This window comes from Cavia porcellus, unplaced genomic scaffold (assembly GCF_034190915.1).
Source record: "Cavia porcellus strain 051 isolate PalLab524CR breed Dunkin Hartley unplaced genomic scaffold, mCavPor4.1 scaffold_15, whole genome shotgun sequence".
Taxonomy (NCBI): Eukaryota; Metazoa; Chordata; class Mammalia; order Rodentia; family Caviidae; genus Cavia; species Cavia porcellus.
The window spans coordinates 60,905,663-60,919,032 of NW_026947498.1; the positions used below are offsets into that span (position 1 = coordinate 60,905,663).

At 34.5% G+C, this 13,370-nt stretch overlaps 1 protein-coding gene and 1 non-coding gene across 30 annotated transcripts in view; both read right to left on the reverse strand.

The window, feature by feature from the left end:
• Positions 1-13,370, reverse strand: part of Zbtb20 (zinc finger and BTB domain containing 20) — an 838,748-nt gene that overhangs the window by 531,990 nt on the left and 293,388 nt on the right. The window lies entirely within an intron of this gene.
• LOC111756649 (U6 spliceosomal RNA) lies at positions 12,569-12,675 on the reverse strand. The gene has a single exon (XR_002791075.1). It is a non-coding gene; the product is annotated as a U6 spliceosomal RNA (small nuclear RNA).

Below are 13,370 nucleotides of genomic sequence, written 5' to 3' on the forward strand. Positions count from 1 at the left end.
TTCCCTCATCTGATATATTTCATTGCAAGTATTCTCAAATACTTTGTGGCTTACATTTTAATTCTCTCAATAATGTTTTCAAAAGCAGAAGATGTTAATATTAATAAAATATAACATCAATTTATTCATTTGATGGTTCATTCATAAACGTAGTATGTACTTATCATCTCCTAATGTCTTACATGATTGTTCCTTTTCATTAATGTATTCCATTCTCCATAACAGTACCTTTTACATAGTATCAGTAAATATCTGGTAAGTAAGTATAAATCCTAAGAACTGAAGGCACATACAGTGGAATAACCTATAAACCCAGCTATTCTGAAACAAAAGGTGGCAGAAGGATCACAAGTTTAAACCAGCCTGAGCAACTTAGCAAAAAATTTTTTAAAAGCCCAAGGATGTAGCTCAGCAGCAGATGTCTCTTTACCAAGCATAAAACCCTGGACTTAATCTTCAGTATCATGAAAAGAAAAAAAAAAAAATCAAAGTGTGAAATGGAAATTAAACAAGCTTAACTCACTGGCATCATAGAAAATAGTGTTTTGCTGTTGGTTTTATTTTAAACACAAAATTTAAGACAAGATAATAAGAGAGTAACAATGGTTAATATATTGTACATTGTTATCCATAAATTAGTCACTCAGAATACAACATATCAGCATTTAATTGTTCAAACAATATTAGCACAAACCTTTTGTTTCAATGAACTAACAAAAGTCAGTAGTATGACTATCTTAACTACTATATTTATCTATGTATGTATGTATCTATCTATCAGTTTTCCATTCCTTACTTTCTTCATTCCCCCATCCCAGTTTTTCTTTCCTTTTGAAGCTTCTTTCCATTTCATAAGGCATATATTCTGCATCTTATTTACACTTTCAGTTTCTCACACTGGAGAGATAATACAATGTTTACATATGTGTGTCTAGCTTATTTCACTTATAACTATGGTCTTGAGTTGCATCCATTTACCTATTAAAGTCTCCAGTTTATCTTTTTTATGGTTGAGTAGTATTCCATTGTATAAAAAGACTACAGCTTTTAAACCATTTCTCATTTGATGGGTGTTTGGGTTGTTTCCAAGATCTAGTTATTACAAATTGTACTGCTAGAAAGATGGGTGTCTCTTCAGTGAGTGTCTAATGTGTTTCTCCATACTGATTTCCACAGTGGTCACACCAGTCTGTACTACCACCTAAAGTGATATATCCTTTTTCCTCACAGCTCCTCCAGCATTTGTTATTGGTTGATTTCTAAGTAACAGTCATTCTTTCTGGGGTGAGATGTAATCTCAGTGTTGTTTTACTTTGCATCACTCAAACAATGACGGATATTAAACATTTTTTTCACATCTTTTTGCTTCATCTTCATCTGAGAAGTATGTATTCATCTAAGATGTCCGTTTTCAGATTGAGTCTTTAAATTGGGAGGTCTGATTTTTTTGAGTTCTTCATATGTTCTTGATAGTAAATGATTGTTTGACAAACAGCTGGTAAACATTTTTTTCTCAGATTGTGGGTTGTCCCTTTGCTCTGTTGGGGGTTTCTTTTGCTGTGAAAAAGCTTTTTAATAAGATGAGATTCCAATTGTTCATTCCTTGTGATAAATCTTGTGCAATAGGGTTTTATTAATAAAGTCTTTGCCTACAACGTCTTCAAAAGATTTATCTACTTTGTCTTCCAGAAGATGTAATGTTTCTGTTTTAATATGTATATCTTTGATCCATTTCAAATTAAACTTAGTACATGGTGAAAGATAAGGGTCCAATTTTAATCTTTGGCATGTGCAGAGTCCGTTTCTCCAGCACCATTTATTAAAGAGGCTGTCTTTCTTCTAGTGAATATATTTGGCACCTTTGTTGGAGATAAGTTGGTTGAGTATATCTGGAGTTGTTTCTATATATTCTAATCTGTTCCGTTGATCTTTGAGTCTGTTTTTTTGTGTGTGCCAGTAACATGCTGTTTTTATAACAGCAGCTTTATAGTATACCTTCAAGTCAAGGATTGTCATCCTCCTGCCTTGCCTTTGTTGTACAGAACTGCCTTTGCCATTCTAGGTCTCTTGTGGTTCCAAGTGAATTTTAGTATTGTTTTCTCTAATTCTGTGAGACAGGCTATTGGAAATTTCATTAAAATTGCATTAAAGCTGTATAAAAATTTTGGAAGTATGGCCATTTTCACCATGTTGTTTCTTCCTACCCAAAAGTAAGAAACATCTTTCCATTTTCTGATATTCTCTTCAATCTCTTTTTTCACAGTACAATAATTTTCAATGTAGAGGTCTTTTACATCCTTTGTTAAGATTGATTCTTAGGTATTTCATTTTATTGGATGCTACTGTAAAAGTCACTGTTTCCTTAATTTCTCTCTTAGTGAGTTCGTTATTCATGTATAGCATGTTTATTGATTTCTGAGTAATGACTTTGTATCCAGACATTGCATTGAATTAAATCTACAATGTTCTGGTGGAATTTGTTGGGTCTTCTAGGTAGAGTACAAAGTCATCTGAAAATAATGATAATTTAACTTCTTCTTTCCCTATCATTATTTCTTTTATGTCTTATTCTTGTCTAATTGCTCTGGCTGTAATTTCCAGGACTATGTTTAATAAGAGTGAGACAGTAGATACCCTTGTCTTGTTCCTGATTTTAGAGAGAAAGCTTTCAGTTTTTATCCATTTAGTATGATGTTGGCTGTTAGTTTGTCATGGACGGCTTTTATCAGATTGAGGTAAAGACCATCTAGATGTTCCCATGTTCATTAGAGTTTTTATCATGAATGGGTGCTAGACTTTATCACAAGAATTTTCTACATCTATTGAAATTGTCATATGATTTTTGTCCTTGGCTCTGTTAACATGGTATATTACATTTATTGATTTATATATGTTGAACCATCCTTCCATCCCTAGGATTAATCCTACTTGATCATGGTATGTAATTTTCATCATGATTTCTGCAATGTTTGCTAGTTATCTTACTGACTTTTTTGTATCTATGTTCATTAGGAAGATTGGCCTGTATTTCGCTTTCTTAGTTAGGTCATTCGCTGATTTTAGTATCAAGGCATTGCTTGCTTCCAGGAATGAATTTGGGAGTATTGCTTCCCTTTCAATTTCATTAAAGAGTTTGAGAAATAGTGGTGTTAGGTCTTCTCTAAATCTTTTGTAAAATTCAGCACTGAATCCATCAGGGCCTGGGCTTTTCTTTGTTGGTAGGTTTTTAATTGTATCTTTGATTTCATTGATTGATATTGCTTTATTTCAGATGGCTATATCTTTTGATTCAGGTTTGGTAATTTACATATATGTAGAAAATAGTTTTAACTGCTAAAGTATACTTAGTTTTTTAAATCTGATCTAGTAAGAAGCTTGACTGATACAAGGACCCAAATTTATTAAACCATGTCCATTAAAGATCATGATGCTCTTTATCCAAATACAAATTTGTAATTCTATAAAACTCAAATTTATAGCAATAAATCAACTACACACTTCTGTTCCTCATACTCCATTGACTCCTCAACTCCTATATGAATCCTTGTAAATAAATCAAGGCTGCTGAATTCTCGAAAACTCTGATAGTGCCAATTATAAATAAGCCTCAGGATGGATTTCAATGAGCAGAGTCCCCAAAACCATTATCTTCTACTGTAATCCATTATTTTTCTTTCATAATTAATTTTTCTAAGTAGGTCAGTACTATGATTTTAAGTGCTGTTCCAGCAATCTCATTTCCCCAACAACCAACATGAACTGTAACTATATACATATTTTCTATTCCATATAGCAAAAACAGTCTTATCTTATACAAAATACTATACAGGTAGTCAAATTTACTCCAATAAGTAACAAGATAATACAATAGTTTGGTCTTCGATTGCATATATTTTGACCTTATAAAGTTAAAGTCTAGAGGAAACTTATGAACCCCTTGACAACTTCCTTACAGAGTTGCTCAGAACAAGACAAAACTGCTGCTCACCTTCAGAGATCTGAGAGCACAGTTAAGCTTCTGACTGGTGCTAGCTTTCAGTAGCCTGGCTAGGGAAGAAATGAGACCTCAGAGAGCTTTTGTAGGGAATGTTCCTATGGCATATTAAGAACTATTGGCTAGGAAAAGGCCAAGTGAAATAGAGAACATTGTTTAGATGAAGAGAAATCAATCTGGGCCAAGTTCCTCTAAATGAAACTTTTGAGAATTTGATAACAAGGGATGTGGATCCAACAGGAAACTAATAGAGAATATGGATTCACTGAATTGTTATGCAATGCTAGCTATTTTAATCATGTCCCCTATACATTTTCTACTTCATTTTTCTGAGCCACTTTGTTTTCTAAGAGAATTCAGTACTACTTGAATTTTTAAAACCATTTTGACACTAAAAATTAGCCAATTTTCAATATAAGGCCCTGTATATCTTATAAAAGTAAAATGACACCACCACAAGTGTATCCATTACGTACTGTTGAGGCATGAATTCTGAAAAAATTAAGTTTGAGTATCAGATTACTCTCCCAGCTTTCTGAAACATTCCCTGGGCTATCACCAGAGTTCTTAATTCAAATATTTACTCTTGATCTAAAAATATATAATCAAGAAACTAAATGATTACCATACAATTTAAAGCATATTTAGTGATCTGAGAAAGAAATGTCATTGCACTCAAGCAAATGGTTTTGTTATCCCAATCAATGAATAGCTTCATTATATGGGAACCATCATTATACAGGAATGTGACTGAAAAAATATTAAACAAATGGACTTTAACATAGGCCACTTCCAACAGTTATTTTTTCTGTGGTCACTTCAGAAGAAACTTACTGCAAGGCTACCATCATTTGAAAGTTGAAGCACTGCTTTACAATTAGTTCATGGGAAAAATCAGTTTTTCTGTTCATAGTCATCCTTCCAGGAATAGCACATGTCCCTGATTACTCGTATTTGAATGTATCTAGTTTATACTAATCAACCAAAAGCTTCCTCCTAGCGCCTGGCATGGTGGCACATGTAATCCCAGCACTGAGGAGGCTGAGAAAGAGGGTCATTATGAGTTCAAGGCCAGCCTGGTCTACATAGTGAACTCAAGGCCAACCTGAACTACACAGTGAAACTCTATCACAGAAGGAAAGTGGGGGAGAGGGAGAGAGATAAGAAAGAGAGAGAGACAGAGATATGAAAGCTTCCTCCTAGACACTAGTGTCCTGGCTTTGCTGGGGAGTGGGGACAGTTTATGGGAACTGAGAATACAGTTTTTATCACTGTATCTGTGAAACATATGAAATTTCTTTAGCCAAAAAACAACCATCTATATCTATATCTATATCTATATCTATATCTATATCTATATCTATATCTATATCTGAGATTTTTCAAGGGTCCTTTTCCTGGGACCATAAAATGGGGAAAGCAAATTTCTTACAATCACAGAGAGGACTTTAAGGAATCTTTTGAGGAGTCAGAAGGAAAACTGCACTCACCCTAGCATGCGTTGCACAACAGCAAAGTATAAGATGTGGAGTGTAAGCACCCGCTGCAAGCTTCCTTTTATCTGTGGGCCTTGGTAAATAGTCACTGAATGTCTGACTTATTATCAGTGTGAATAAACCATACACATCTTGCTAGTAAAATAAAACAATCAACCCAAATACTTCTAACTTCCTGAAGCAAAGCATCTAACTGGCAAAACTACTCTAATCCCTACTTCCTTCAATCCAATTCAAAACAGAAAGAATATGAAGAGAAAATGAACATGAGGAAAACAATTAGCCAATGCACTCTGCAGAGCTGTAATATTATCTAGAATGACAACACAGCCACTGTTCTCGCTGCCTGAGCCTTGCCTGTTTGCTAGCTCACCAAGGCCCTGAGAGAATGATGAACAAAGTAGATTAGATGGAGACTGATGATGCCTCCATGCCACCAGCACAATACATGATTCTCGCTCGCTCGTTCCCAACCCCATCTCTCCTGAGCGTGCGGGCAGGTAAACCCAGGAAATGGGCACTCCGTGTTGGCAGGAGGGGAAGAGGCTGCCAACAAACAAGGCCTGTTTATTATTTAACAGTTGGTACTGCTAGAGGCCTGGCACTGCTATAGAGCACTCTCTGTTTCAGTGCAAGTCAGCCTGATTATGAGCGCATGTGAGCCAAATTGTGTTTATAATGGTCTGTGAGAACCTTGGTGCCCCCAACAGACAGAGATATTCTTATAACAGCTCTCATCCAACAGAAAAATCATTCCTGAAATAGTGTGGATAGGGCTCTGTGTGATCAAATCTTCTCAGATCAGCTGGTTTGGAGTCTCTGTATCTTTTTTTGCCTGCCCCAGACAAGTAATTTCTTTCCAATGATAGAGTTTCTAATCCTCTGCCTTGGTTTTTTACTTTGAGACTTAAATCAACCAAATCACGTGTGAATCACTGGTCTACTCATATTACTTATGCCGTCCCGCATGCTTTGGCTTTCCAGCAAAAGCATCTGCTACTCAGGAAAGCTACCTTCTACTTCGCCAGAGCTGCCTCTGCAATAAGTCTCTTTCTCTGCCAGTGTGGGCCACAGGTGGATGCCTTCCTACAAATCCAATCAGCATGATAATGTGCTAGTATCAGAAAAGTGGACCTTAATGACAAAGAGCCCTGCTTAGATGGTCACCCCATTAACTCTGATTTGATTATTCTGCCCCAGCAGAACACTTGGCTTCACACCCACAGGTGGCACTAGTCCAAAAGAAAACCTGTAGAGAGAGAAAGTGTTCATGTTGGGTTGCTACATTTTCAAAATATTAAGTTTGATGTAAAAATATACACATAATAAGACTGAGATAGCTGCTGGTTCCCTATGAAAGCACTAAATTTAAAAAATGTATATTGAGGTGAGAGCACATAAAACAACTGCAATACAAGGCAACATGGACAATTTAATAATTTCTTTTGAAATTTAACAGAACTAAACTTTTCTTTTAAGTGCAGGAACCTTGGTTTTCATCATCTATATACAAACCAGACAGTATAGTATACATTGCTTGACTATATTCTGTATAACTCTTTATAAGTTCAAAATAAAATTGATTCTACATAAGCTAGGTCAGTATTTTGAGTTTTAACTGAACCTTGAATATATTTTTTCTATGGCCATCAACAAATCACCAAAATGCTTTCAACAGATAAAGTCAAACTGTATGTCTTACATACTGAAACTATATATTTTATTTTTGTGCTTAGTCTTCCTAATACATAGTTGATATTTATATGCTGAAATAATTGAAATATAGGTTTTAAATTATTTTTTTATCTTTAAATGCAAAGGAAAAATATATTTTTAGCATTTTTAGGGCAGGCATAATTTTATCTTTTCCAAATTATCATGGGTTTTATCTGGATATAGTGGAACATACCTGTAATCCCAGCACTTACTAGGCTGGGAGTTCGAGGCCAGCCTGGCTACATAGTGAGTTCAAGATCAGCTTCCACTACATACAGAGTCACAATCTCAAAGCAAGCAAACAAAATTATTATGGGTTTCAAAGAAAGTATTTGTCTCTACATTGTAGATTGTATACAAATATATAATAAAACTTTATAAGACAGGAAAAAACACACACAAAAATAAATCCATTTCTTTTTCCAGGATCAAGTTTACCCTAGTTTAACTTAATCATAATGTAGTTGTGTCCTGTACTGATCAGAGATTTTTTTCTTTTGATCCCCCCAATCCTGGGGAATTTTTATCTCGCGTATTCTTCTGGTGGTAGGTGGTGGACTAGGAAGGGACCTTGGCAGGTCAAACCCACAGCCCAGAAGTAAATTTGCTCCCCTGCTCCTGACCTACTCTCCTTCCGGAGCCAGGACCTTGGCAGAATTTGAAATGGGCTTCACTGAGTAGAGACAAGCTGTCTTCGTCTTTTGCCCCTGTTCCCCACCAAGCCTTGCCTATGGCTCTGTTTTCTCAATATTTTTCTTCCTGCCTCTGAAGAATTTAGCAGAGAACTGCTCAATCATAGCTACAGATCAGAGATGTTTAATAAGCAGCCTAAATTACTTAAATCTAAAATCGAGACATTTCCCCAAACATCCCGTATAAATAATAATATTCATATTTACTAGCTTATAGCGGAGTAAGGAACCCAATCAGATTCACAAGGCGAAAGATGATATTTCAGCCACACCCAAGGTATGAACAAGAATTTTCCAGCTAATTAGTTTAAACAAAGATGAAATATAGTCACCTTTGAGCTAAGATATTTCAATAGGAGACATCTAGAGCAGCTTACTATTACAGATCATCACGTGCAAGGAAAGGAAGGCACTCTAAGAGCTTTATGTGTATATGTTCTTCAGTCTTCGCAACATCCCTATGAAATTAATTTTATTATTTTCTCCATTTTACAGATTCAGAAACTAAAGCACAGAGAAGAGAGCTAACTTTAGAAGTTCCACCACAAGCAAATGATTGGGTTGAAATGTGAATAAAAATGACTTGCCTCCCAAGTCTAATGTGACCTCTGTGTTAGGCTTTTCATTCTCTCAGAGGCTTCTGTTCAATTTAAAGCTGTGTTCCCTAAGGCCATAAACCATTACAGGCAAAGTAATGTAAGTTGATCTAGTGCATGGCTCTAGAATTGTGGGGAGGGAAAAAGTATTTGGGAAGATTACGCAGCTCCATAATCGTGTGAGGTAGACATATTTTTCTGGAAAAAGGATATGAACCACACACCTTGTCCAAATGTTTCAGTTGACAGATTAAAAGTATAAATCCACAGAGCAATGGTTGTAAATGTTGCAGATTTTATGGTAGTAGTAGAAAAAAAAAAAAAAAAACAAGTCTAGAAATCAGGCTCTCTTGATTATTGCCCTTTGCCCTAATTCTCACAGGTGGCCCACCTTGGAGACAGAAGGAGTTTGAGGGAAGAATAAAAAACCCCTCTGTACCGCTGCTTGGCACCGTGAGACTCAATAAAGCAAAGCTAAGTAGAAGCACAGGTGTCCACTGATGAAAAGAAGAATAGAAGCTGGCATATAATCTTTTCTTGACTGCTATAGAGAGAAAGCTTAACATGCATTTAAGAGGTGAAAAGAAATAAAATGATGTCTTATAAAGTTGACTGATTATTTCATTTAGTAAATACATAAGGATAAATGCACCAACATAATGTACTCACTTATTTAGTGAGCCCTAAAACTTGCTAAGTATTTTCTTCCCTACGGATGTCTCTTGGTAAATTATATTTATCTGAAAGTCCCTCAGTATGCTTAAGTTTTTCAAGTTTATATATACATATTATTATAATCTTAATTTCTTTTCATTTCTCTGGTTATTTCCTCAGTACATTTATAATTTTATTCATTTGTGGGCTTCCTGCGGAAATATTGCGTTATTGTTTTGTTCTCTTTGAAAAAAAATAATTCTAATTTATTAGTGTTTCTTTTTATTTTCCAATTCATTCCTCTTTGACTTTGTTTTTACCAGTTCCTTTTATTTTGCATATTTGCTTTTTATTCTTTTGGTGAGTTTCCAGAGATGACAACATGCTTATAATATTCTTTTTCTTGTAGAAGTAGTAGTAGTAGTATTTAAAGCTATGCATCTTCCTCTGAACATTGCTTTATCTATGTTCACATATACTTATTTTAGGTACATTTTATGTCTCTTAAATAAACGTTATGACTTTTTTCTTATTAATTTATACATGCTCTTATTAGAGAAAGTTTCTAAGGTATGATTTTTATATAATTATTTTCTAACATCGTTTTAAAGTTTTATTTTTTATCAGTGATTCTGACAATATTGTTAGTTCTCTGTCCACTCACCTTTTTGCTTCTGATAAAGTTGTTAACAATATTTCTCTTCCACTTCTTTCTTGTACTCCCTTAACCAATTTTATTTCTCTTTTTGTTGCATAATGATCTCTTTGATGCTGCATGAGTAATTTTTGACCTATTATTTTAAAGGGGCCACGATTTCTTTTATTTGTTTTAACACACTGCTCCGACTTTCCTCCTTCATGGACCTTGAGGACCAAGGTCACCCCAGCTACTTTTGTAGCATCTCCCGGTGCAAAAGTTAACATACTCTTCACACGTTATTTTGACTCGCTCTAAATTTTGTAACATTCCATGGTTTATAACTTGGGATTTTGTCCACCTTCCTTCCGAAGGAAAAGAGCTGTTATGTGTCTCAAGTTTGTACAACTATTGCACAATTACAAAAGCAAAAGAATTACTTTAACCCACGGGAGGATGAGGCAGGAAAATATCCCTAAGTTCACAGCCAGCTAAAACTGCAGTGAGTTTAAGTCCAGTATGAACTATATAGCAAGATCCTGCCTGGAAAAACAAAATAAAAAATTGCCTTTAATTTTTCATGTATTTCCTTTCAATTAGTAAAAATAGATCTTTACTTATGAGCTTCTCTACAATCTTTCCCTCAAATGAGTTGTCCCGGTGCTGGGGATTTAGCTCAGCGGCATAAGTGCCTACCTTGCAAGCAGGCAGTCGTGAGTTTGATCCCTGGTACCGATAAAAAAGGAAAAAGACAAAAAAAAAAAAAAAAAAAAGAGTTGTCCCTAAATCTGAACTCATCCATTATAAAGTGTCAAGTACAGCATTCACATTCCTTGACCTTTGTATTGCTCCTTTCATAAACATATTTGCATTTAGACAGGATTTTTAAAACCTATGCTAAACCTTAGACTTCTGGATAATGCCATAAAATGAAGCTGTGATTGTAGAATGACAAGTAATAAAGTAGATATAGGAAAGAAGTAGAGAACCCCAATTAATATTTGTAAAATTACCTCACATGAGGAATAAAGTTATGTTTGAGTCTCTTCACTCTCTAGAATTAGCTACCATAATACTTCATTCTTTCTATAATAGGAGAAGACAGAAGAATGAGGCATTCTGTGTAAGTAAATTTTCTAGTTAACTGTTTAACCAATTTTCTTTTAAACATTAACCTGGAAATGTTTAAAGTGACTTCCTATTTTCTAAAAGAAATGACTTGATGTAATAAAATTATGTTGGAATAAAAGTTCTGGATTGTTAAATTTTTCCCAGCCCTATTATTAATAATATTTTTGCAATTCATTTAATACACCCACACCTCAATCCTGCCATCCATGTAATAGGAATAATAATAATTCCTCTCTTTCCTCCACAGATACTCTGTAAAATGAAATGAAATAACATATCTTAAAATGTTTTATAAACTATTAAGCAACCAGATAACTATAAGGATTTGGTAATAAAAGATTATTGAGATAAACATTATGATACTATCAGTGATAATACAGTATAGTTTAACATACATATTATGATATGATTTCATGATTATTTTGGGTGTTTTGTGATTGTGTAGCTAAGCTCTCTAATTCAGTTCTCACTGCCTTCAGTGAGTTTTCTAGGAACAATGAACTGTTCCTAACTCCTCTTCCCCCAGTACTTTTGCAAAACCCTTGTTTTTTTGTTCCTTGTGAACTGTATTATTTTAAGTCAACTGTGAAAGATCTCATAGAGTAAGAAGAGAAACCAGCTTTGGAGTTAGACTCGTTCTGAATCCTCACTTTCTTTCCCAGTGCTTATGAGATAGCATCCCTAAAATTGGTTCTTCAGCTCTAAAATAAATCATGTAATTATTGTTATGCAAAAAAATGAGACCATATTCACAATATAGTTTGTAGAAAATAGGCTTACATAGTGTGGGCTAAATAAATCCATTTTAAAATCAGAGCCACTGTAGGGCTACCTAATATGTGAAGTTCTTAGATTTTGTATATCTGATTTACCTTCTAAATGTGTACCTTGCTTATTCCTATAATCTTAACTGAGGTTTCATGACATCTAATAACTAATATATTGCAGTACTTTGGTAACTTCTTAACTTAATTACTTCACTTTTTTTTAATAAATGCTACCACAGGACTACTTTTATCTTCAAATCTATTTTTGTGTGGTTTTTTTAACCCTATAGCTCCAACATTTATTGTTTCAACTAATTTCTTTATATCTCAATTAATCTTTTTATCTTTAAAAATATTTTTAAATTTTATTTTAAAAAGGATAAAACCAAGGAAAACAAAACAGTATAAAATCAACCAAAATAAACCAGAAAAAGTGATAGAGGACTTTCATGAAATAACAGTTACTTCAACAATAGTTACCATCATGCCTTTGTTATCTTCAAAATAGCTGCAGATACCACCTTTGGACATATTAAAAATAGAACAGAACAGAGTAGAATAGAAACAATAAAAACAAAACAGTGAATACCATAAAGGACATCAAAACAAGCTAGTAGTAAATACATAATGGCTTCCCTGACACATCTTGCTATCTTTTAATAGCTGTTCCTGCCATCAGAGTTAACATGAACAAAACAAAAGAAAATAAAAACCATGAACAAAACAATGCAACAAAACAATGAAAATGATATGGTTTCCAGGCAGGGATCTCCTCCCCGTGGAGCCTGGTTCTCTCCCTCTGCTGTCCAGGAATGGTGCTGACTCACAGCAGCAGCCTCAACATGGCGCTGGTTTCCTGGCAGGAATCTCTTTCCATGGGGCCTAAAATATATGGAACACTTCACGAATTTGCATGTCATCCTTGCGTAGGGGCCATGCTAATCTTCTCTGTATTGTTCCAATTTTAGTGTATGTGCTGCCGAAGCAAGCACTTTTTTATCTTATAAAATAATATATTGGGATCTTGAGCCTTCAGGACAGAGACCACACCTCCTCTGATAGCAATATACTAAATACTTTATAAAAACCAAATTTCTATTAAGTAATAATTATTTATGTGAATGTTAATGGATTTCACAGAATTTAATCACGCTACATCAGCTCATTCCCGGAAGATCACAGATAACCATTAAAAAGCTTTATATAACCCTCTCATAATTTGAAAACATTTCACAATTATTGTATTTAGTGGAGATATTCAAAATGCTAACATATTGTTGACTTATTATTGCTACTGATGAAAGAAGAAAACAAAAATGGATGATAAAAACGTGTCACAAACTATATCCTTTATCACTAGAAAAAACTGGATTAACACTCCGTCCATCGTTCTATAATATGTTGCTATCCTATGGAATTAGAGTTCTTCTAGCATTGGAGGAAAAATACCTATTTATTTTGAAGTATATTTGGAAAAGGTCTCATTAGTGCTGCCAAGATGGTTCTCTTTAATTTCATAATAAATGAAAAGCAAATCCTAGTGATTCCGGAAGTCAGAGGCAGGTCAGGAAAACAAGTGAAGGCTGGAGCTAGAGAGCAGAAAGGAGATGCAGGAGATAAAACTGGTGGTGGATGAATCCTCATCCATCATTACATGAGGAAAGTATTTAAAAAGAAGGCCACTGTC